This window comes from Gracilinanus agilis, chromosome 5, assembly GCF_016433145.1.
Source record: "Gracilinanus agilis isolate LMUSP501 chromosome 5, AgileGrace, whole genome shotgun sequence".
Taxonomy (NCBI): Eukaryota; Metazoa; Chordata; class Mammalia; order Didelphimorphia; family Didelphidae; genus Gracilinanus; species Gracilinanus agilis.
The window spans coordinates 88,072,998-88,096,288 of record NC_058134.1 but is presented as its reverse complement, the minus strand read 5'-3'; the positions used below and the strand labels follow the sequence as shown (position 1 = coordinate 88,096,288).

At 35.6% G+C, this 23,291-nt stretch overlaps 1 protein-coding gene across 1 annotated transcript in view; it reads right to left on the bottom strand.

Moving 5' to 3' along the window:
- The window catches only part of PTPRN2 (protein tyrosine phosphatase receptor type N2), a 1,449,868-nt gene that overhangs the window by 594,186 nt on the left and 832,391 nt on the right, over nt 1-23,291 (bottom strand). The window lies entirely within an intron of this gene.

Below are 23,291 nucleotides of genomic sequence, written 5' to 3'. Positions count from 1 at the left end.
AGGACCAAAATAATCCCTTCTTTCCCATGGTTCTAGGCCAAGGAATGATTCTTACCATGAAAGTGAAGGAATACTCTCAAACTGTTAAGTGCGGCTGCTAATTTCCCAGAGATTAGGTAATTTAATTTAATATCAAAATAATCTCTGTATCTCTAGCACTTAGCACAATTCCAGACATGTAGTAAGAACCTAATAAAAATATTTGTTAACTGACCAATTTCATGCACATTCTGCTCTTGAACTATGCCTTTCCAAGAAAAGAAACCCACCATATGTATTCCAGAACTCCAGAGTGAAGAAAAGGCTCGACACCAGTGTGTAAAATAATCTCCCAGGGATGTTTTACCAGAGCTCCTCCAAAAAGGAGTTCCTATGAGACACATTTGAGAATTTCATTTTAGAGACATGAACATTTTCAACACAGCATCTCTTAACATTGTTTATCTGCTACTGGTTCCGAATCCCAAAGAGATTAAAGAAAAAAGAAGCAGGACATATATGCATAAAAATATTAGTAGCAGTTCCTTTTGTGGTGGCAAAGAATTGGAAACTGAGGGGATGCCCATCAACTGGGGAATGGCTGAACAAGTTGCAATATATAATTGTGATGGCATACTCTTGTTCTATGAGAAATGCCAAAAGGGATGGCTTTAGAAAGATTTGGGAAGCCTTATATGAATGATGTAAAATGAAGGAGGCAGAACCAGGAGAATAATCTATATAGTAAGAGTAAAATTGCAATAATAATTAATTGTGAAAGACTTGGGTACTCTGATCAAGACAATGATCCATGGAAGTTCCAAGTTTGCCTGATGAAAAATGCTATTTTTGTCCAGAGAAAGAACTGAAGAACTCTGATTAGAAACCGTAGCACATTTTTTTTCTATTTTCTTTGTTTTGCTTGCAAAATGATTAATATAGAAATGTTTTTCATGTCTTCACATGTATAATATCTGTCATATAGCTAACCCTTTCAATGGATCATGGAGTGGCTTGAAATGGAAAGAATTTGGAACTCACAATTTAAAAATGAACGTTAAAAAGGCCCAAACATTCTCTAGCCGCAACTACACTGGCATATACTTAAAGATAGCTCAGCTCCATCAATGTTTTGAAGTATTGTCCTGCACTAAAATACCAAGGTTTAGAACTGAGGTCCAGAGACTTGACCAAGGTCCACTTGCCCAAAAGGAAAAGCTAGTCTTTGAACAGAAGTTCTTTGATACTAAATCCAGTGTTCCGCTTCCCACCTTCTCAACACCAGGTTGCCTAAATAAAAACTGGATGATTTGGGACTTTGACAAGAGAAAGTTTAGGATTTTCCATGCATTTTTCCTTTTTGTCATGAATTCTGCAAATTAAACCAAAGGCTAACCCTCCACCAAAAAAGACAAAAAAACGAAAACAACCAAAAGTGAAATCAAACCTAGGCTATTTCAGCACAAATTTGTGGCTCACCTTTCACTTAAACTTTTGGAGAGCTTCTTTATTAAGTAGTTGTCTATTAAGCTTTCTCAACTAAACCAATTAAAACCTCTGGGATTAAACCACATGCAAACCAGCAAATTTGAATTTTGGCCTTGAGCAATATTCCTTCTGCAGACAGGGCACTCCCCACAGTTTTGAACATGCTGACAGACTACACCAACCAAATTCCCTGTAGAACCAAAGACTAAAAACTAAAATAATTCAATGATAATGATTAGGGACATTCTAAACAAAAATAACACAAAGTGGTAGAATTTATCAAAAGATCTTGATCCAAGGTGACCTTTAGCAGAACATAAGATGTGTTTCATAATTGAAAACATGGAAGGGGAAAATGAAAAAACAAAAAAGTGGTGGAGAAGCATGATTTTTTAAAAAGTGTAATTGATCTCGAATTTAATTTTTGTTTTTGGACTTTCTGAAAAAATTAATTTCTGAAATACTTGAGGATGTAATGATACAAATTTCAAACAGAACTTACATGTATATAGTACCAAAGCCTAGCACAATGCCTGGAATACAACAAGCACTTAATGAAAGCTCACTAATTGAAAGACTACAAAAACTCTTGTGATTCCAGTGAAGGTCTTATCATATAGGTACTGTACCTATTCTTAGACTCATTGCACAGATGAAAAAACAGAAACAGAGTGATGAAGTGACTAACCAGGGTAATGCGTTTGGGAAGATTTTGAGTCACATTTTGAAGCCATAACATCTGGTTCCACAAATGGTATTCTTTCCACTAACCTATAGTGTCTCCAAAAGGGACCATTCCTATGACCTGGTAATGCCTTTGGAAGAGGTGTTTTAATTTTCGGGGATAACCTAAGGGATGGTGAGGACAATGCCATTTAATTATTAGTCATGAAATAGGCTCTTCATTCAAAATTTGACCCATTTTTCACTATCTTGTCTGCTTTTCAGTCTGTTCATATGTGTAATTTTTTGCGTTTGGTCCTGATTGGTGGCCACCACTCTTTTAATTTGAGAAGAACCAGGAAAGGCTATTTAAAAAAAATTAATAAAATTCAACTGTCTATTTCTGAGGCATGAAATTTTAGCATTGAATATTCTGGTAATTTTGGATTTGCAATGGAGAATCACTGTCTTTAGAGATCTAAAATTAAGGAGGCTTTGGATAGAGCACCAGACCTGGAAACAGGAAGAGCTGGGTTCAAATCTCCCTCAGATACCTTCTAGTTGTGTGATCTTTGGCAAGTCTAACCCCCATTGCCAGCTCTTAACAGTCTTATGCCTTGGAACCAATACATAGTATTGATTCTAAAATGGAAGGTAAAAGGTTTTTTTCAAAAAATTAATTAATTTAATTAAACGAAGGATGACCCAAATGGAATGGAAAAATGAAATGGATGTGTAAGAGCTGGATGCAAGATATTTTCAATTAAGAATTACATGGGAAGAAGAGTAATCAGTGGTATGACCAATGTGTGGTTGGAACCAATGAACAATCTATTGCACTTGTAGTCACAAAATGTCAAGAGACCTAAAGAAAGGAATCTAAAATTTGAGTGGATGGTTAGGGCATGGACAAGAGCTGTCCAAGACTGGAAGGCATAATTGGGTGTGGATCTTTTACCGATAGAGGGGAAGCCCACATTTATAGCTCTAGATATTCACAATGATGGAGAAGGCATTTTTTCCTATTAGAATGAAAATAATCCTTTGGAAAGATCTTGTATATAATTGGAGGAATCAGGTGATTAAATCCTTCCCTTCTTGAAAGTTATGTGAGAAAAGATTTGATGGAGAAAGATAGAATTAGAGACATAGAAAGACACATGCACACACAGAGTGAGACAGAGAAAAGAGTTTTAGAATACAGGGAAGCATTTTGGGAAACAAGGATCAACAATGAGTCCCTGTTGGGAAATGGGGCAATTAAAGAGGAAGGAGATTGCCAAAGATGAAATTACTTCAAAATTTTTTCATGCTATCTCTGTGAGCATGAGAGCATTTATAAGGAGTGGAAAGGAAGTTTGGGGTGGGGTAAGTATTAAGTTTTAGATCTAGATAAACAAAGACTAACCAATGGTGATATAAGAAATATAAATGAGTTGATTAACATGCATTTATTAAGTGCCTACTGTGTGCTAAGTGCTGGCCATCAAAAGAAAGGTAAAAAACATGGCTGTTTCTCTTAAGGAGTCATATTTGAATGGGAAAGCCTCTAAGATCTCTTAGCCATCTAAACCTAGGATCCTATGACCTTGGATTATGCTATGTCCCTCCTTACCCCTGCCTCTTGACATCCTAAGCTTCCTTCGACTATTAGCTCAGGGGATCCTCTTACCTGAGGCCTTTCTTGAGTTATGTTGCATACAGAATCTCTTGTTAGTTCTCTCCTAAAATTACTTTGGTCCTTTCTTGCTATCCATTTTCTCCCCATGGGTGAATTCATTCCTTTATACTCGATGTCCTAGTTACTTAGTTGTGCATTTCCATCGACACTGTTCCTTCTTGTTATTTGTCTACTTTACCCTTTCTATCTTATCCATCCTCAGACATCCAATTTTCTTTGACCAGTACCTCTCCTATTTACAGCCTTTGCTCAAAACCCTCCCTTATTCTCTCCTCTTGCCCTTCTAGCTCCAAATTGGCCCACCATTCCAAAGGTCACTCCCCTACTCTTCCCCCTTACTTTTTTCATTCTTATTCCATCCACCATTCCTAAAAGTCCTTTCTTTATCCTCCAACTATGCCTTCATATTTCTTAATTCCCTTTTCTCCTTACATTACTCCACTATGACTTGATTTATACTCCCCTCAAGGTATTCTTCCCTTCCCTCTCTTTTCTTATCCCCTTGTTTTCCTTTCTCTTAACTTACCCTTCCTTCTCTTATTCCTTTGGACCCCCAAACTTGCTTTGGTGTTACTTGTTAGAGATTCTATATTTATTAATCTATATAAACATTGCATTTCCTACATAGAACTCACTGAGAGCAAAAGTTGTATCTAAAACTTTTGTTTTTTATCCCTAGTACCAAGAAAATTATGTGGTATTAAAAAGTACCTAAGATATCAAAATAGGGTACTCTCTCAATGAGGAGCTTTCCCTATGAAAGGAGATGGGCATGCTTCATTTACCTACCCCTTTCAGCAACTTTTTTGTGTGTTGCCTAAAAGAAGTAATTCAAATGGATACAATAAATATTTTAAGCTAGAGATTCAAATGAGAATTTGAGTCCTGAAGGAGTTTACAAACAACATGGGAAAAGACTTTATATAGAAGGAAATTAAAAAGCAGAGTAGAAGCCACATGGAAGTTTTCAGGGAGCATTATGTTTCTAGGAGTTGGAAACCAGCTTTGCTGCTGGTGGAAAATGAAGAGTTTCCTGGCTAGTTTAGATCTGAGTCTTTAATGAAGGAAGGCAACCTCACCTTTACTCCTAGACAAAAGAGACAAGCAACTGAGGGAGTTGAGATGCTGCTGAATATTGAAGATGGAATCAATCTGGTGATGGGATTTTAATTCATCATCTTAATGTTAAGTGGCTTGTCAAGATCAGGAAAGAAAAGAACTTGAATCCAAGCTTAGTCTTCCTTATTCTAAGGCCAATTCCCTATCTAAATTGTCTCTCCTTTAACACAGGAGGAACCTAATAAATGCTTGTTGAATTAAATTGAAACCTTTTCTTTGCTCTTCTAGAACTTATGACTTGGCAGTGGGTTGACACTCCTCTCCTACCCTGATCACCATTAACCAGGAAAGAAAATTGCTTCTGCAGCTTAGTGTCAAAAGGAGACATGTATTGTGGTTTTCCCTTGACACCAAAAACTATTCTCTTCCAAAAAAAAAAAAAAAAAAAGCTAAAGTATTGCTGTACTTCCAATAAAACTGCTCTTACCTCACAAAAAAATGCAAGTCATTCTTACAACACAAAACAAGAGAGCATTTTTTTCAAGAGTTACACACAAAAATATATGGAAAAGACCAAAGATTAATATTAATAAGAACCTGGCAAACAGAAAGGAAGTCTACCATAAATAATTTATCGATGCTGTATACGGAATATCTAAGTCACGGGTGGGGAAACACCTAAGCTCTCAAAAAGTTTATCAAATTTTAAACTTAATCCAGGGCCAATTGTCTTTAAAAACAGAGTTTAACAACTTCCAACACTAAACAAACCCCTTGAGTAACAAGGAGCAATTGCTTATCTGTAGACAGGAGACATTGATTTAGGGCCCAATGTCATCATACTCCTCATGTCCATAGTCATTAGTGCCACTGGTATCAGAATGAATTGGTCCCAGCTTGTTCTAAACTTCAGATTCTGGAAGGTGAATGATATGAAGGAGTCTTTAATAGATTTTTATTGCTCTTCTTCCACACTTCCTCTCTGTCTGATGGAAATGGAGGTGAAGACAATGATCAAAGAATCAGGTCTTAAGGTAGGAAGAAGGGCCTGGAAATTTCTTAAAGAAAGCCAATACCCTATCCCTCCTCTAATGTTCACTTTGTGCTTTGGAGAAGTGGGATTGGTGGATGATAAAGAATGAGAAGTGGGGTCAAGGAAAAGAGGAGAAGAGAAAACTGGTAGTAGGGCATCTCCTATACAAAGGCTAGAATGGAAGGTGCTATTAAAGCCACTGAAAAAAATTCATCGGCTGCAAAATATCTCCCATGGATACCTTCATTCAACAACTATTTATTCTGAGCAAATCACAATCAATAATGGGGGTAAGATGCAAAGGTAATTAAGAAATGGTTCCTATCTTTGTGGGACATTCTAACAGAAGTGATGTATCATAATAGAAACAGGCAATAATTATGTTGCTGAGGAGAACCATAATTTAAAACAAGGACTTTGGTTTGGAGATGTAGAAGCTCCATCAAAATCTTATTCTACCATGATCTCATGGTGTGATCTGGGTCAAACAATCTGGGATTCAATTTCCTCAGCTCTAAAATAAAGGAGTTGGATGAGGGAAGAGGTGTCAGATACATGACCAGTAGGCCACTCTGCCTACAATACTACCAAATGCTATTGCAACCAGATTAAAATGGGATTGGGAACTAACAAAATAAATAAAATTACAATGAATAGATAATACTGATATATAGATGTCACTATGTGAGCTCTAAGGAAGCTTATATAGAGTTAGTGACCCATTTCTATTTGAGTTTGGCATCATTGGACTACATGTATAAAACCTATTTCAGTTCTAAAATGTTGCATTTCCTATGAAAAACAGAAGTCAAGAGCTTGTAAAAAGCTTTCAAAATGCATATAGTTATGTAAGATATATGTATGTAAAGTATGTAAAGGTATATATGTAAAGTATGTAAGGTATATAAAGAATAACTTAAAAAATTTGTCGTGATGATTAAAATATTTACTAATAAGTAGATAAAGAAATAAATGGCCAAATATAAAGAAAAAAATTCTAACAGGAAGCCTTTCCTGATGCCCTTTTTGTCCTCAATACTAAGATTCCCCCCCTTTATCTCAAACAATTCTCAGCACTTTATTTTATACTCTTATTCATTCATAAGAAATTTCCATGCCTTCAGAGATATATTATTGTGTATTATAGTTATAGTGGTGTCATCTCTCCCTACTAGACTATAAACTCCATGAAAGTGTGGAATAGATCTTATGTAAATTTTTAATCTCCTTCAGAGCCTAGCATGGGGCTCAGCATTCAGGAGATAAACATGTTTGTAGAATTGCATTGAATTGATTGACTCAGTGCCAAAGAATGGTGATATGGATTCAGAAAAGGAAAGCATGACCAGATGAGTGAGAAAGCCCTTGAAAAAAATTACAGCATAATTGTGTTGTGCAAATTATATCACTCCCCAAACTTTCACTTAAATGGCAAACTCCTGTACACCTGAAAGTCTCTTTTCTCCTTGATATAGAGCTGAGTTTCAAATGTACAAAAAAGTACTAGATTGTTCCCTTTGTGTGACAAATTCTTCCAAAAGAATGAGGTGATAGCAAAAGGCTTCTTGCATGAAACTTCTCTAGGAAGGAGCAGGACAATTTGCATGATTCATGAATCCACCTACTCATCCCTCAAAGCAAGATAAATGGCAATGGCTATTTTCTCCCTCCAATTTGCCATATACTTCTCTACCAGTTGATTGTGGCTCCGACCTGAGGTAGGCATATATACCAACTACCTTTGCAGCACTTAAAGTATTGAAAGAACTTGGGGATATGATTGCTGAACCATTGTTGGTGATTTCTGAAGAATAATGAGGGATTAAAAAAAAAGAGTTGCTTCAGAATGAGAGGCAGGCAAATGGTCCAATTTTTAAAAGACAAGAATAAAGGGAGAAACTTTAAACTATAGGTAGGTGAGCTTAACATGGACTGCTGGCAAAATTCTATGATGCATTATTAAAAGGCTAGTTTGTAAGCACTTAAAGGAGTGGCAATCACTAGAAGTCAGCACAAGTTCATTAAAAAATGAGGTTGTAAGATTAAGCTCATTTCTTTTTCTTTTTTTTTTTTTTGACAAGATTACTAGCTTGGTTCGATTAGCAGCATATCCATGAATTGCAGATGCCAGCATATCACTCGATTTCAGAAAATCACTTGACAAAACCTCTCAAAATTGAGGGATGCAGGTTAGATGATCCTAACCTTAATAGTTAGGTGGTTTTTGCAGCTGACTCAAAGATCAGACCCAATGTGAGGTGATTAATGTCATACTCAAAAGAACTTCTCTAGTGAAGTGTTTCAGAGTCTACTTTCAGTACAATTCTGTTCAATGATTTTTTTTAAATGATGGCATGGATAAAGCCAGAGTCAACAAACTAACAGACATCCAGGTAACGTGAAATCAGGCGGAATTGTGTAAAATGGGTTGAAGGATGAGGATTAAAAAAATCTCAAAAGATAAGAATGATAGACCATATTTAATAAGATGAAATCAATACTTAGAACACTGTAGAATCCTGTCAAAAGACTTTTGATTACCCCCAAAATGGGGACTCTTCCAAGTACAAGGGTTGCAAATCCAATGGTAGCCAGTTATTTGGAAAATACATGCAATTTTTTGTAAAGAGAGCTTCCCCTAGAATTCAGTTTTGTAAAAACAATGAAAAACACAGGCCATTGCAGAACCTATATCATATTACCTGCTGGTAATGGCGGTGAATGAGGAGAAGAAGAGGAAGAGAATGAGGACTGCAAAATGTCAGTAAAAATATTAAAAATTGAGGCTATGTGTAACTGGGAAAAATAATAAAAACAAAAACAAAACCAAAAACAAACCTTGTGGATGGTGGGATGTATGAGGAGCTGATCATTACTAATCATTACTTAGCCCTTTAGGATATCTAACTAATTGGGAGATAATGGAGATAAAGAATTAACTTTCACAGATCTCTTTGTGCATCTTCTATGAAAGACATCAAATAATTATAAAACATTAAATACTGTTCTAAATGAAAATATTTTTAAGACTCACTAATATGGTACACCATTAAAATCTAAAACATATTTCAGACAAATGAGTCTTATACCTTGAAAAACAGTGATGAAGGCAGTTGAAGGGCATTAGGGATTCAGAGGATAGAAAGTCAAGACTGGAGTCAGGAGTCCTGGTTTCAAATCTAGCCTCAGATACTTCTGGGAGTTTAAAAAAGAAAAAAAACACAATGGTTTTCATATAATAACATCCTTCCCCTGTTTATAAATTCTTTTTTTTTTTAATTTTTACCTTTAGTCTTAGAATCCATAGTAAGTATTGGTTGCAAGGCAGAAGATCAGTAAGGGCTAGGCAATGGGGGTTAAGCGACTTGCCCAGGTCACATTTGCCATATTAACTTGTTAAATTTGAACTCGGGACCTCTCCTGTCCTATCTTGGCTTTCTATTCACTGAGCCACCTAGCTGCCTCTACATAGCCTCTTGAACTGGAGGCTAATCCATTTCCAATAAAGAAGAACATTATCACTACCACCATAAGAATGACAATGATGTTTGTCAAGTATAATATAAAAATAATAAGTAGAATTTATATAGCACTATGAGCATTGCAGAGTGCTTTACAAATATTATGTTATTTGACATTCATAACAATCCTGTGACATGGGTACAATTAGTATTTCCATTTTACTTGTGAAGAAACCGAGGCAAAGAGGTTAAATGACTTGCTAAGAGTCATCCATCCTGTTTAGTGTCTGAGGAGGGATATGAATTCAAGTGTTACTGACTCCAGGACCAGTGGTGCTCTGTCCATTTACCCTCTGTGCCACACAAATGCCTGCTATGTTTTTGTTATCAGTAATGAGATATTTGTCCTGTTCCTCTTCCTCCCTACCCCTTAGGACTAAATTGGTTTTTTAAAAAAGTGACTGTCTCGAGGGAAGCTCCTAAGTGGTGAAGCAGATAAAATCCTGGTACTAGAATCAAGAAGACTTGATAAGTTCAAATGTGTCCTTCGATATATTTGTGATCGTGGGCAAATCCCTGGATCTCTCTTTGACTTGGTTTCTTCATCTATTATAACTGAGAGTAATAATAATAACACATAATAATAATAATAATAATAATAGCATTTCTCCTAACCTTTACTTCTAGGGCTGTTCTGAAGATAAAATGTAATAATATTTATGAAGTATTGAGTGCAGTGTCTAGCACATAATAGATACTAACCACGTTAGTTATAATAACAACAATGGCGATACACACATCCACATATTTCTGGTTTCTCCCATTAGAAGGGGAATATTGGTCAGTAGGAATTCTTTCATTCTTTGTATTTGTATCCTCAATGTCTATTACAGTGCCTGGCACAAAATAGGTGTTTAATAAATAATTGATTGATGAATTGAATAAGTATCTTAAAGTCCCTTCAGGGTTAAACTGAAGGTGATTTTCACTCCAATTCTGCAGATTTTCCCATTATTCTTGTGATTCGTTCTGCTATGGAGATAACTTTAGTGTCCTGAAGTAGATCCTAAACATGGACAGATCCTCCCTCCCCAGTTATATCCATCATCTGTAGAGTAACCTAGTCACATCTGGAGCTCTTTGTAGTCACAAGGTTGACCATAAGAGAGTATCCTTTTTTTGTCCCATGAATATATCATGAAACTTGTAGTAAAACTTCACATGAGTTTGGTGAAATTAATCAAATAATAACTGGATTTCCATTTCCTTGGCTTCTTCTGCCATCCAGTGTATTTTATTTTGTGTATTTAAAAACATTATTATGAGAAAAGATCCAGAGGTTTTTCTAGAGTGGTATCAGTGACCCAAAGAAATTAAGTATCCCTGTACTGAGGAACTTTGAGTTTTTGCAAAGTGCTTTACAAATACCATCTCACTTGATCCTCACATAGGGGTTTGGGATCTGTGATCTGTGTGGACAGAAAGAGGGCACACAATGGGAAAATTAACTTCTTAAAGGATAGATGGACTACAGATTGATTTAAAAAATAGATTTTATAGGGGCAGCTATGTGGCTCAATAGATAGAGAGCCAGGCTAACAGACAGGATATTCCTGAGTTCAAATCTGGCCTTGGACATTTCCTAGCTGTGTGACCCTGGACAAGTCATTTAATTCCTATCGCCTAGCCCTTACCACTCTTCCACCTTGGAACTAAGACACAGAATTGATTCTAAGACAGAACTTAAGGGTTTTACTAAAAAAATGAATAAAAATAGATTTTATTGATTTTTTTGCTTTTATTTCACCAAGATTTATCTTCTCCAACCTCTTCTCAGAAAGTCATCTCTTATAACATTTGTTTTAAAAAAAAAGAAAGTAAAAAGTCAGTTAAACTAATCATCACATCATAAAAAATCTAATTTAATATGCAATGTGCTACATCCCAAACATTATGAAGTGGTATTATATATTAATAAGAAGCTTTGAAGGATGAGCAAGAAAAATGAAGCTCAATATCCCTTTCTTACTTCTACTTTTGCCTTATCCTTGATCCCAGGGCAAATAAATGCACTTCATTGGCACTTGCTAGAATTCTAATAGATTTCTTAAGATTCCATGTTTAGTTATTAAAATGACTAAAATATTAAATGAATACTTTAAAAATTCCTTCGTAGGGGGGAAGACATTTCAGTTTTACCAATTCATAAAGAATCAGCAAATATCTTCTGTATTATTCACACGACCACACTTGAAAAGGAACAAATAAATACCAAGGGCTAGCCAAAGTAGTCTTAGGTAATTCCTAGAAAAGTGGCTATGATGATAGCAGCTTCCCATATGGAGCTTTTCCTATCTTGTTAGTAGGTTTTCTATTATAAGAGGGACATAAAAGAAGCCAAACGCTGACCCGGTCATAGCTTTGCTCATAAGCATGCATATGGAGTTCTCAGAAAGATCATTTGCTGGGTGGTTTGCTTCTATTTTGGCCATGTATTGCAACTTTCCATTTTCTGATAGCTAGCTCGAACTCATTTTTTCACAATATATTATGGGCTGCTTGCAAGATTTTCTATCAAAACATAAATAGATTCAGATGTCTCTGAAAAGCAGGTTTCCCATATCGGTGTGTACCAGCCCACTTCGACATTAAGTCTGAGGACTAAATAGGAAAATAGAATTTTTTTAAGGGATAGTATAGATGTATGGGATTTAAAAAAAATTTTTCCTATCTAAGGGACCCCCAACAGCTCATGTAAAAGCACATGAACTTGTGCCTGCTTGGTCTAATCTATAGCATACTCATTCCAAGGGCCAAATGCTTTGTATAGTTTTTCAGAAAAGTAATTCCCATGGATACTGAAATGCATTTGTAAGTATACAGACTCAAGCTATAGTGAAGACGGTGGGCCCCATAACCTAGTCTAGAAAGCTTTTCTAAACCCTTCTCCCTGCATTCACTCTAAGATAAGGACTAGATCTGGCAACTAGCTCAGTTTATACTTTATCAAAACAGCAAACTAATAATATCTTTGATTTGGGCGTACTGAAAATCAGCTTCTTCAGACTGTCAGGTGAGCATATGAATCTCATTCAAGATTTTTCTGTGTCTGCACAATATCAAAAGAATTTATGTCAAAAACCAGCTTGACAAAAAACAATGAAATCAGTAGGAAAGAATCGATCAGAGCAATTGCTTAGAATAGCACTGTTCAAACTTTTTTGATTCAGAACTCCTTTATAATCTTAAAATCATTAGCCATACATTCTACTCTTTAAGAATTATTTTGAACGCAAAAGAACTTTTATTTGAGTTATAACTGTTGATAATATTGTACTAGAAATTAAACTGTATAGTTGAAAACTATCTAGCTACTAATTCATTAAATAAATGATAAAAAACCCATCACATATTAACACAAATAACAGATTTTATGGAAATAATATTTTCAAACAAAATTAGAGAGATGTGACTTTTTATATTTTTACAAATTTCTTTAGTGTCTGCTTTAATATGAGATATCTAGATTCTTTAATACATTTTTGCATTCAATTTGTTGTGATAAGTTGTTTTAGTTGAAGAATATAAAGAAAACTCAGCTTCACATAGATGCAGAGTTGGGAAAGAAAGGATTATTTTAGTAGAAAAATATATCTTAAAAGTATTACAGAAATGATTTTGGCCTAGCAGACCTGTTGAAAGTGTTTCAGAGACTCTAAGGATCCTCAAACCATCCTTTGAGAATACCTGACAGAGCTCTGTGAAGAAGGTAAAAGGGTGATTTGACTGTATTATTGCCACGTTTTAGTTATGTTGTCATCTTTTACGCACAAACTTATGAAACATGCTCTGACCCATACAGCCAGTGTTCTCATTCTCCTTAATTTTCAAGGCATCATATATACAGAGCTGAGAAATACTTTAGCTGCCATGTAGTTCAACTCCTTCATTATAGAGGTGGCAAAATTGAGAGCCAGAGGAGTGGTTTACCAAGATTACACAGGTAGTGTCAAAAGTGGTATTTGAACCCAGGTCCTCAGATTATAGACATTCATTGCTCTTTTCTTCTCTATTCTGCTGTATTTCCCCCAAAGCATGTAAATTCCCTGAGATGTAGTAAGTACTTAATAAAAGCTTGCTGAATGAATGGAACGGACTTGCCCAAAGCCACAAGGAGACCATGAGACTGTCTCCTTTAGGCAAGCTCTGACATCTTGGTTAAATCATTTAACCTCTCTCTGCCTGTTTCTTCATTAATAAAAAGATGTAAATAGCACCTACCTCACAGGATTATTTTGAGGGACTAACAACTTAAGTAAGACACATGAAGAATACTATAAACCTTAAAGCACTGAAAACATACTAGATATTATTTTATAATTGTTATTATTATTAACTTTATCATTCCTAGTACATAATAAATTCCTCCAAAGCATTGACTCTAGTTGACAATCTAATTTTTGTTTCCTTTTTTGTTTGTTTGTTTCCTTTATTGTACTGAATACAGAGCATTACTCATAAAAGGCAATCAAAAATATTTATTGGAATCAAAAAGAAAGGAAGGAAAGGAAGGAAGAAGGAACAAATGAAAAAAAGGAAAGGAAGGAGAGAAGGAGGGATGGATCTTACAAATGTAAAGATAAATTCTAATCAGGGTATGTAAAATTCAATACCACAGTGGAGTCACATCATGAGATCAGGTTAGAAAGATGTCTTAGGATGAGACATTTTATTTTGTAGCTACTTCTAGTTTGTTTTTCAGAGTATACAGCTCTGGTCTCTCCCTTCCTGTGGATTTGCTGGTCCCCCACCAGCTTTCATAGTCTTTGCTTTTCTCTTTTTCAATATAGTCAACTATCTTTCTGTATATCATTGTTTATGTGGGTATAGTAGACTATAGGGTATACTAGTTTGAGAATGTTCTGAATTGAGACTTCTTTTCACCCAGTTCTACCTTGAATGGAAAAAAATACAGAATAGTAGAAGACAAGAGAGATAGAGTCAGAACTGACTTCAAATTCTGGATCTCCCACTTGACTTGATTATGAGTCATTCAACCTCTTACCACCTCCATTTCTTCATATAAGAAATGAGGGACTTGGATTAAACTATGTCAAATACTTTCAGTTCTAATTTTCTATGATTCTGATTTAGACTATTCATGTAGCTTTGGATCTTCCAGTTCTCATTTTAAGTCCTATCTCGTTATGTAAAGATGTTCACTGTAGCCACAGACATGATTTTACAACCAGAATGCTCTCACAGTATCTTAGATTATAAAATCCTTGATAAGGTTCTTTTCTGATATTTCACTATAGTATGACGTCAATCTTGATTTCCCAAAGGTCATGGAATAGAGTATAATCTGTTGTTGATCAGATCAAATTTGAAAGGTCCAATAGTAGGTTTTGCATCTCTGATCTGAGTACCAACCATTTATATTGAGAGGCTTACCAGATGGCCATCAGATGACTATGACATCATCCTTTTCTCCCCCCTCCCCTCTTTTTTTTTCCTTCTCCTTCATCTTCACTGTTATCATCATTTTTGTCCTCTGAACAATCCATTAAATTGTCTCTTAAGAGATGCAGCAATGTAACTCAGCAAAAACTCTACTAGTTCTGTATTATAAACAGATCAAAGATGAGGAAAAGGACCCACTTGAACAAAAATATTTACAGCAGCTCTTTTTGTGGTGGCAAAGAACTGGAAACTGAAGGGATGTCCATCAACTTGAGAATGGCTGAACAAGTTGTGGTATAGGATTGTAATGGGATACTATTATGCCATAAGAAATGATAGCAAAGATGATCACAAAAAAGATGACCAAACGAAAAAACAACTCAGAAAGACATATATGAAGTGATACAAAGTGAAATGAGAAGAAGCAAGAGAACATTGTACAAAGTAACAACAATGATATCTGATGATCAAGTGAGAATGACTTGTATTATCAGCAATGGGAAGATCCAAGACAAATCCAAGGCACTCATGTCAAAAAGGTTATTTACCACCATAGAAGGAATTGATAGAATCTAAATTCAGATTAAAGTAAATCATTTATCACTTTATTTCCTACGTGAGTTTTCTTATATAAGCTATATGTGTCTTGTTTCACAAAATGACAAATATGGAAATATGTATATATGACACATATACAACTTATATCATACTACCTGTCATCTCAGGGAGTGGCAAAGATAGGAATGATAAAATGTCAGAAGATTATTATTAAAAATTGTATCTATATGTCACTAGGAAAATATAATTTTAAAAAGATGGAGTAACATAAATAAAATAATATATCTTTTGAGATATTAAAATCAGATGGCCACTTATTTATTCACACATTCATTCATTCATTTGACCAACATTTATTAAGCATATAGTCTTCTTCCAAGCATTGAGCTGGCTACCAAAGATACAAAGACAAAAAACAAAAACAAATAACAAAAGCCCCTACTCTTAAGAAAATTATATTCTGTGGGATGATAGTGGGAAAGAGAAGCTTTTTCACAGATAAATAAAAATATATACAAAAAATTGGGGAGACAGAAATTAGACATTGATTTCATTGATATAGGAAACTCCCAGGGCAAGAATATCTATTTAGCCATACAGGTTGGCATCTTCTCTGAAACAATGTCAGACAGAACCGCCTAGAATAAGTAAAATGATTTGCCCAACCAGGGTCACACAACCAGTATGTATTAGGGGCAGGGCTAGAACTCAGGTCTTCCTGGCTCAGAGGCCAGCTCTCTTTCTATTTTGCTATACTACGCTGCCTCTCATAAATACAAAATAATAATCAAATCATGGTAATGGTAGTAGACTAAGCAATTCTTCAGGATCAATAATGGTTGGCCTAGCTTCCCTAGGGAATGTGGCATTGGGTCACAGTGGGTAAGGATGATGATATCAAAGGCTCATTGTGGTCTTAGTGGTCTGTCATTTATGCTATAGAGAATGACTTCGTTGTACTTTTTGGCAAGTTTGACAAGAACAGTTTCTTGAAAATCCTCAATCCTAAATCTCTCTAGCATTAGCCTCTTCTCAATGTTCCAAACTTGTCCTTTCTCTGAATTATAAATATGTCTCCTAATGGGCACAGAAACATTGCTTCAGGACACATATGAGATGTGATATCACACATGTAGAATTTCTCTCTCATCAGATGATGGATCACAGACATCCTTTGATATAACTAAGAAAGATCACACAAAAGATCAACTTGTCCACATGGTATTTGGGGATTTATTGATGTCTCAAGAGTACCATTTAGGTGACGATCAAGGAAAAGCTTAACTATCAAAACAGACAACAGAAACATATAATTTAAGAAACCTGCCCTCTGTCTCCTTCTCCCTCCTTCCTTTCCTCTTTTCCTTCCCTTCCTCTCTGTCCTTCTCCCCTTTCATCATGAAAATAAAAAAAAAATACAGCAAAGTGACCCAGCCAAGGACAAAAAAGGCAACAAATGAAAGAACTGAATACTATCAATGCACAGGTGATGCGAACAGTAGCAGAGATGTTGAGATGATCCAGTAAATATAGATGAACTGACTAGCTAAAAGGATGGGGTCAATGTTAAAATAAAAATCCAATAGGGATAAATGTAAATATCTTCAGATAAATGCAAAAAACCAAAACCAAAAGAATTTGATGTGAGAGCCCTAGCTACACAATAGTTTATTAGAAAAACATTTGGGAAAAACATTAGTAGCCTGCAGCTGAACATTATCTGGTGACATCAAAGGGAAAAAAAAAAGCTAATGTAAGTTAAGGCTGCATCAAGGAAAGATAGAAAGCTGTGGCATCTGAGGCGTGGGTGCTGAAAGTTCGGCTGTATTCTACCCTTGTCTGATCACATCTGGAGCATTGTGTTGATTTCTGAGCACTAAATTTTAGAAGGAAATGGACAAACTGAAGCTCTTCTAGGAGAAGGTAACAAAAATAAAAGGACTAAAGATTAAGTCATATGAGAATTCATTGCATGAAATCCAGATGTTCAGCCCTAAGAAAACAAGACTTAAGAAGTCTTAGAAAATAGCTAGTCTAAGATAATAACTATATTCAAATATTTCAGGAACTATCATTTAGAAGATAGATTATACTTGATTTGCTGAGCTCCAAAGAACAGAACTAAAAACAATGGGCAAAAGTTTCAATGAGATTTGTTTTGGCTCAAACCCCCTCACCACACTGGGGTGGGAGGGACTTCCTAACAGTTAGAACTATACAAGTAGAGTGTGCTGACTTGGAGAGAAGAATGTTTTTTATCATTAGAGTTCTTCAATTGGAGGTTTGTCAGGGATATATGCTGTAAAGAAGATTCTTGCTTAGCTAGGGGGACCCTTTTAACATTGAGATTCCATAATTCTGAAGCTAGACCAGAAGCAGGAGCAACCTCAGAACTGATAAGGGGAAAAAAAGTGGGAGAACATAAGGATCAAGAGAGGTAGGAGAAGAGAATCATATGAGTGGGGTAGACTGAAAAATGGCTCCAAAAGGTAAGCATGCTCTTCTCTTGTTAGAATGACTTTTTAACCTTAGCTTGCATGTCTGATCCTACTCTTTCTTAACTCAAATATTATTCCATATTGGTTCTCACCAGAGACTTTTGAAGTCAAGAAAATCCCTAATTTTGGTTAAGGAGAGTATGAATTTGTTCATCATTTCTTCAAAATTTGAAAGAGGAAAGTTTAGAGCAAATAAAGGAATCACTACTTTACATTGCTGGTGGCAAAAAAAAAATAAAATTAATAATTCCCAAGAAGTGTTTTAAAAAACTCATTATGTTTTTCAAAGATAAAATTGGGAAGAATAGGCTATTAAGGAAAATCAATTTTTTTGCTTATATATTCCTGAATTTTAGAAAGACTGCACCAGAGGTGAGAAGGCTGATTTCACACAGCACATTTTATAGACCTCCTCTAGTATATATTATTGCACTTGGTGCATGTAATGATTTTTATGTCTTCATGTCCCTTTCCCAAGGAATTGATATTATCATCCCCTTCATCAAGCCTAGATTTCTCTGAATTGTTTCCTGAGAGAATGAAGTCATTTGGAATGGTCTGTCCTCTCTTCTGTGCTCCTATGAACTTATTTATTTCTCATCAAACCTCATTTTCCATGCCTTAGTTGTGTCTTACAATAATGCAAAATCTGTCAAAGATTAAGGTGCCCAACAGGGTCAATCTCCCTTCTAAGCAACTAATTTGTACCCTATTCCAGACTTCAAAGTCCAGCTGAAATGCTGTCTTCCTCATGAAACTTTCTTTAATTCCCACATTTGGAAAAGACTCTTCCTATCTTGAACCTTGAACTTTTTCGATTTCTACTTTTCTTGTACATGTTACATTTTGCATTATAGTTCTTTGTGTATGTTTCATATTTAGTCACCAGACAGTAAGCTTCTTGAAGGTAGGTCTTCTTTATATGTTTCATCTCCCCAAATGCCTATCCCATTGATATACAATGAGTCAATACTTATTGAATGTTTATTAAATTACTTATATATACTGACTTCACTGATGCCCTCTCTTCCTCCATCAATATACATGCTGATTCACAGGATTCATTCAAGTTATTCAGCCATACTGGTTTGGCCATTGCACCTTCCTCCTCTCCCAGACTTCCACAGTTGTTAGCTTACTGAGTGGCAAGCATGACATTTAAAGTGAAAATGCTATGGAATCCTCACATATTTTTTCAAAGGGAATTGATGGTTATGTAAATAGTATACCTAATAAAGCTGAAGGTTTCTCTGGCCATTTTCTTTTATATTTCAATGTGTCTGAGTCCCTTGGAGGGGGTCCACCATTTTTAGAAATCTCCTTTCCTCCCTCCCTAAACTGTTACCCTTTTTCTTTTTCTTTTTCTTTTTTTTTTTTTTTTTGCTTTGGGTCATTGAATAAGAACTTTGAGGATTCAGAATGTTTGATTTGGCTTTTCAAGGTAGAAACAGCTGTACACTTCTCCTCAAAGAGATACTTGTAATTTTATGTTACTTTAATAATAAAAATGTGAGCTGTGGTCCGCCGAATAAAAGAAAAATTGGCATAATTTATTGGTTGGCTCCTGATATTATTAATATCTATAATAAGAATTTCTTTTAAAATCTGGATTAAAGCACATATTGTGCCATTCTTCATCCACTTTCAAAAATTGCAACTCAGCAATACTTTACTCTGGACCATTAATATTGTCCTAAATGTAGCAGGTAAGGGGTGAGGAAGGGAGATAGCCTGCTATAGCCACACTACACTAAACTACTTTTAGTTGGAGGCAATTAAAATTTTTCACTTAGTTTTATTTTTAATTTAATTCAATAAGTACTATAAGTAGATTTATTAATATTCTCAAATTAAAAATTGAAAAATTAATAAACTTAATGGAAAAATAAGAACACATTACATGGAAGAAAATTTAAGGCTTAGAGGGAGGAGAAATATGAATTTTTTTCAGGATCCATAAAGATGAAAGTCAAAGTTATAAAATGACATCAAGGTTTAGTGGAAAGAACATTTATATAAGCCCTCCCCTGTGCTTCATCTCTACCTAGAAAATCCCTTATCTTCACAAAAGTTTCAGCTTCAGTGCCACCTCTGCCTTCTAAAGCCTTCCTTGATTCTTTACTATACCCCCTTGCCATCTGTTAGTATTCTTTCTCACTTCAAATATTCCTAGAGTACTTTCTATATGATCCCTCCTTTATCGCCTTTACCCCTTCCCTTCTATCATACTTTTCAGTGTTCATATCCTATAATCTTCAGTCGACTAGAAAAATGGTGAAGGCAGGAACTGTCTAATTATTTGTATCTTCTTTGCTTAGGACAGAGCCTTGTTCTTTCATACATGTTAACTAAATTAAATGTAATTCAATGGATGAGGAGTCAGGAAACCAAGATTCTCCCTCTGTTGCTCACTAGTTGTCTGATCTTGGTCATCACTGAGGTTTCTATTGTTTTAAGTGGCTCTGTTTTTATTTAAACTTTTTTAAAAAAGCTTAATTATAGTGTTAAACAATTTTGCACTGAAGAGTTTCCTAGATAGTACTTATTCCAATTCCATTCTGCAGATGAAGGAATTGGAGCCAGTGGCATTCCGCAGGTAGTAAGCCTTAGAAATGGAACCCAAACCTTGATCTTCTGCTTGCTAATGCAACCACTTTCCAGGAAATCATGTCTTGCTGTTTGGACTTCATTTAGGAGAAAAGAGTGATCATAATACATGGAAGACAGAATCACAAAATTACCAAATTAAAAAGCTGTCAGGCACCTTAAAGAAAGCCTTACTCTGGCTCTGCTTGGAAATGTCTAGTAAAGGAATTTTCACATTTCTAGATGTAGTTCTTTTAAATTTTTGTTGTTGCTCAGTCATTTCAGTTATGTTCAACTTTGTGGCCCCATTAGTAAAGATAGTGAGAGGCCAGTTTGCTATTTCCTTCTCTAGCTCATTTTACAGATGAGGAAATTGAGGCAAACAGGGTTAAGTGACTTGCCCAGGGTCATATATGTAGTGTCTGAAGGCAAATTCGAATGTAGAAAGATGAGTCTTCTTGACTCCAGACCCAGTGTTCTATCCATCATGCCACCTAGCTGTTCTTACTTTAACATGTATTGGTCATCAATAAATGATCCTAGGTTGTGAATCCTGAGTTTCTTCAAAAGGTCTACACATGGAATGAGTTTAAAAACCAGACATATCCATTAGATAAGACCTATAGTATACACAAAAGTCCAAAGAATTAGCTTATTCCTGATAAGTAGATTAGCACTAGATGATGGGATGAGCAGTGGACCTGAAATCAAAAGCTGTAGGTGGGTTCTATTTCTGACACATTTATCAGTGGGATGACAATGAACCACACACTTAAATTTTCTTAGCCTTGGATTTCTTATCTATGAAATATGGAAAATAATGATAGAAGTACTCAGAATTTTCCATTCATTCGTTTATTCACTTCACAAAAACTAAGTGCTCACAGTATAAAAAATACTGTTCTATGTCACAGGATCATAAGAACATAAGCTTAGAGCTGGAATCACCTTTAGAGCCTATCTAGTACAATCCATCATTTTACAGAGACCTGGAGGAATAAAATGACTTGCCTATGGGAAAAAAGGATGGAAGAAAGCATTTATTAAACACCTGATATAGACTAGGCCCTGTGCCAACTGTTTTTACAAATATCTTATTTTGACCTCACACTAATCCTTGGAAGTAGATGTTATTGTTATCCACATTTTACATTTAAGGAAACTGAGACAGCCAAAGGTTAAGTGACTTGTCCACAGAACCAGTAAGTATCTGAGATCAAATTTGGACTTAAGTCTTTCAGTCCTCTTTTTTTCTGTATCACCTACATTTAGGTATTACAAGTGTAGAGAGCCATAAATAAACAGTTTAATCTGTAAATCCTATCAGATTCAGCTATAGCTGATGATTATAACTAATTGATGACTCCTTTCATTATTAAAAAGTTTTCCTTTGTAATAAATCATTTTAATTTAGGAAAAGGGGGAAATATGTGGGAAGCCAATAAGAGAATAGATAAAAATCTGAGACTCCTCTTTTGACCCCTTTTGTAATCCTTGTGATTTCTTGTTGAAAAGTATTGTGGCCTTATTGAAAAGCTTTAAGTTCCTAGCAAAACTGAATTTAAAAGGTTAACACTTTTCCCCTTTGGCCAGGAATGCAGCTGCCTGGTATAGCCAAGGCCAAAACCTTAGCAGGGGCAATTCAAAGCTGAGAAAAATATTTCCTGACTTGACTTTCTGATAAGAACCCAGTCAAAATTCAGCCTTGGCCTTGTTCTATTCTGAAGCCAATGAGACCTTTTGTGTTTTGATATGACATAATTTGTAACTTCTGCGCATCTGCAAAGTTTCAGGGGGGTTCTTTTGTGTGAAATGAATCTTGAAATATATATAATAAACTCCATGCTCCTGGAGACAGAGCGGCAGCATGAGCTAAAAGATCTTTATGTCCAGTTATTTCCTTATCAACTAAGCTGTCTTTATAAGATTATCTGGAGATGATAGATAGATCTTGAGATACAAGATCCCTGCCCTCAAGTTCCTTCAGTCTAGTGAGGTGAGAGGAGACAACCACTAAAGCCACAATATTAGATGATAAATATAATACAAGACACCTTATATGCATTCCCGGGGGAAGCTCAGAGAATTAATTCAGGTTTCATGAATGAGGCATCACTTGTACTAGGCTGGAGAGTTGAAGGGAGAAAGAAGGCATGCCAGATAAAGGGAATGAAGTGAAAAAAGCCCCAAAGGCAGGTGAGCTCTTTGGGAATTTGGAGTCAGAAAAGTAGACCATTCTGGCTGGAACCCAAAAAGCATGGATAGACTGTGATAAGCATAGAAAGATCACGTGGATCCAGGCAAGATTATTAAGGTCTTTTTATGCCAGGCAAAGGGGTTTGGGGACTAGCTATGTGACAATGGCCAAGTAGCCCAGTTTTTCTGAGTCGCATATCTTCATTAGTAAAGTTGGAATGATAACAGTCTGTTGGGGTTTGATTGGCACTTGAGACTACATCTTAATCTATTTGGTGAGATTACAGGTCATAGACCTAGGGAAGAAAGGGTACTGTTTCTTTACTGGCTTCAAATACTTACTATATGTGTGACTTTGGGAAAGTCACTTAGCCCTGATTGCCTCAATTTTCTTATCTGTCAAATGAGCTGGAGAAGAAAATGGCAAACCACTCTAGTATCTTTGCTGCCAAGACAACCCCAAATAGGGTTGTGAAGAGTCAGACATAACTGAAATACTTGAACAAGAAAAAAATAAACTTCTTTGATTGGTTCTCAGTGACTAAAATTATCTCTTAATGATAAGTTGACTGAGGCTAATGAAGGCACACAATTGTACATTAGTAGGTATGGATCCCTTTGTAGTC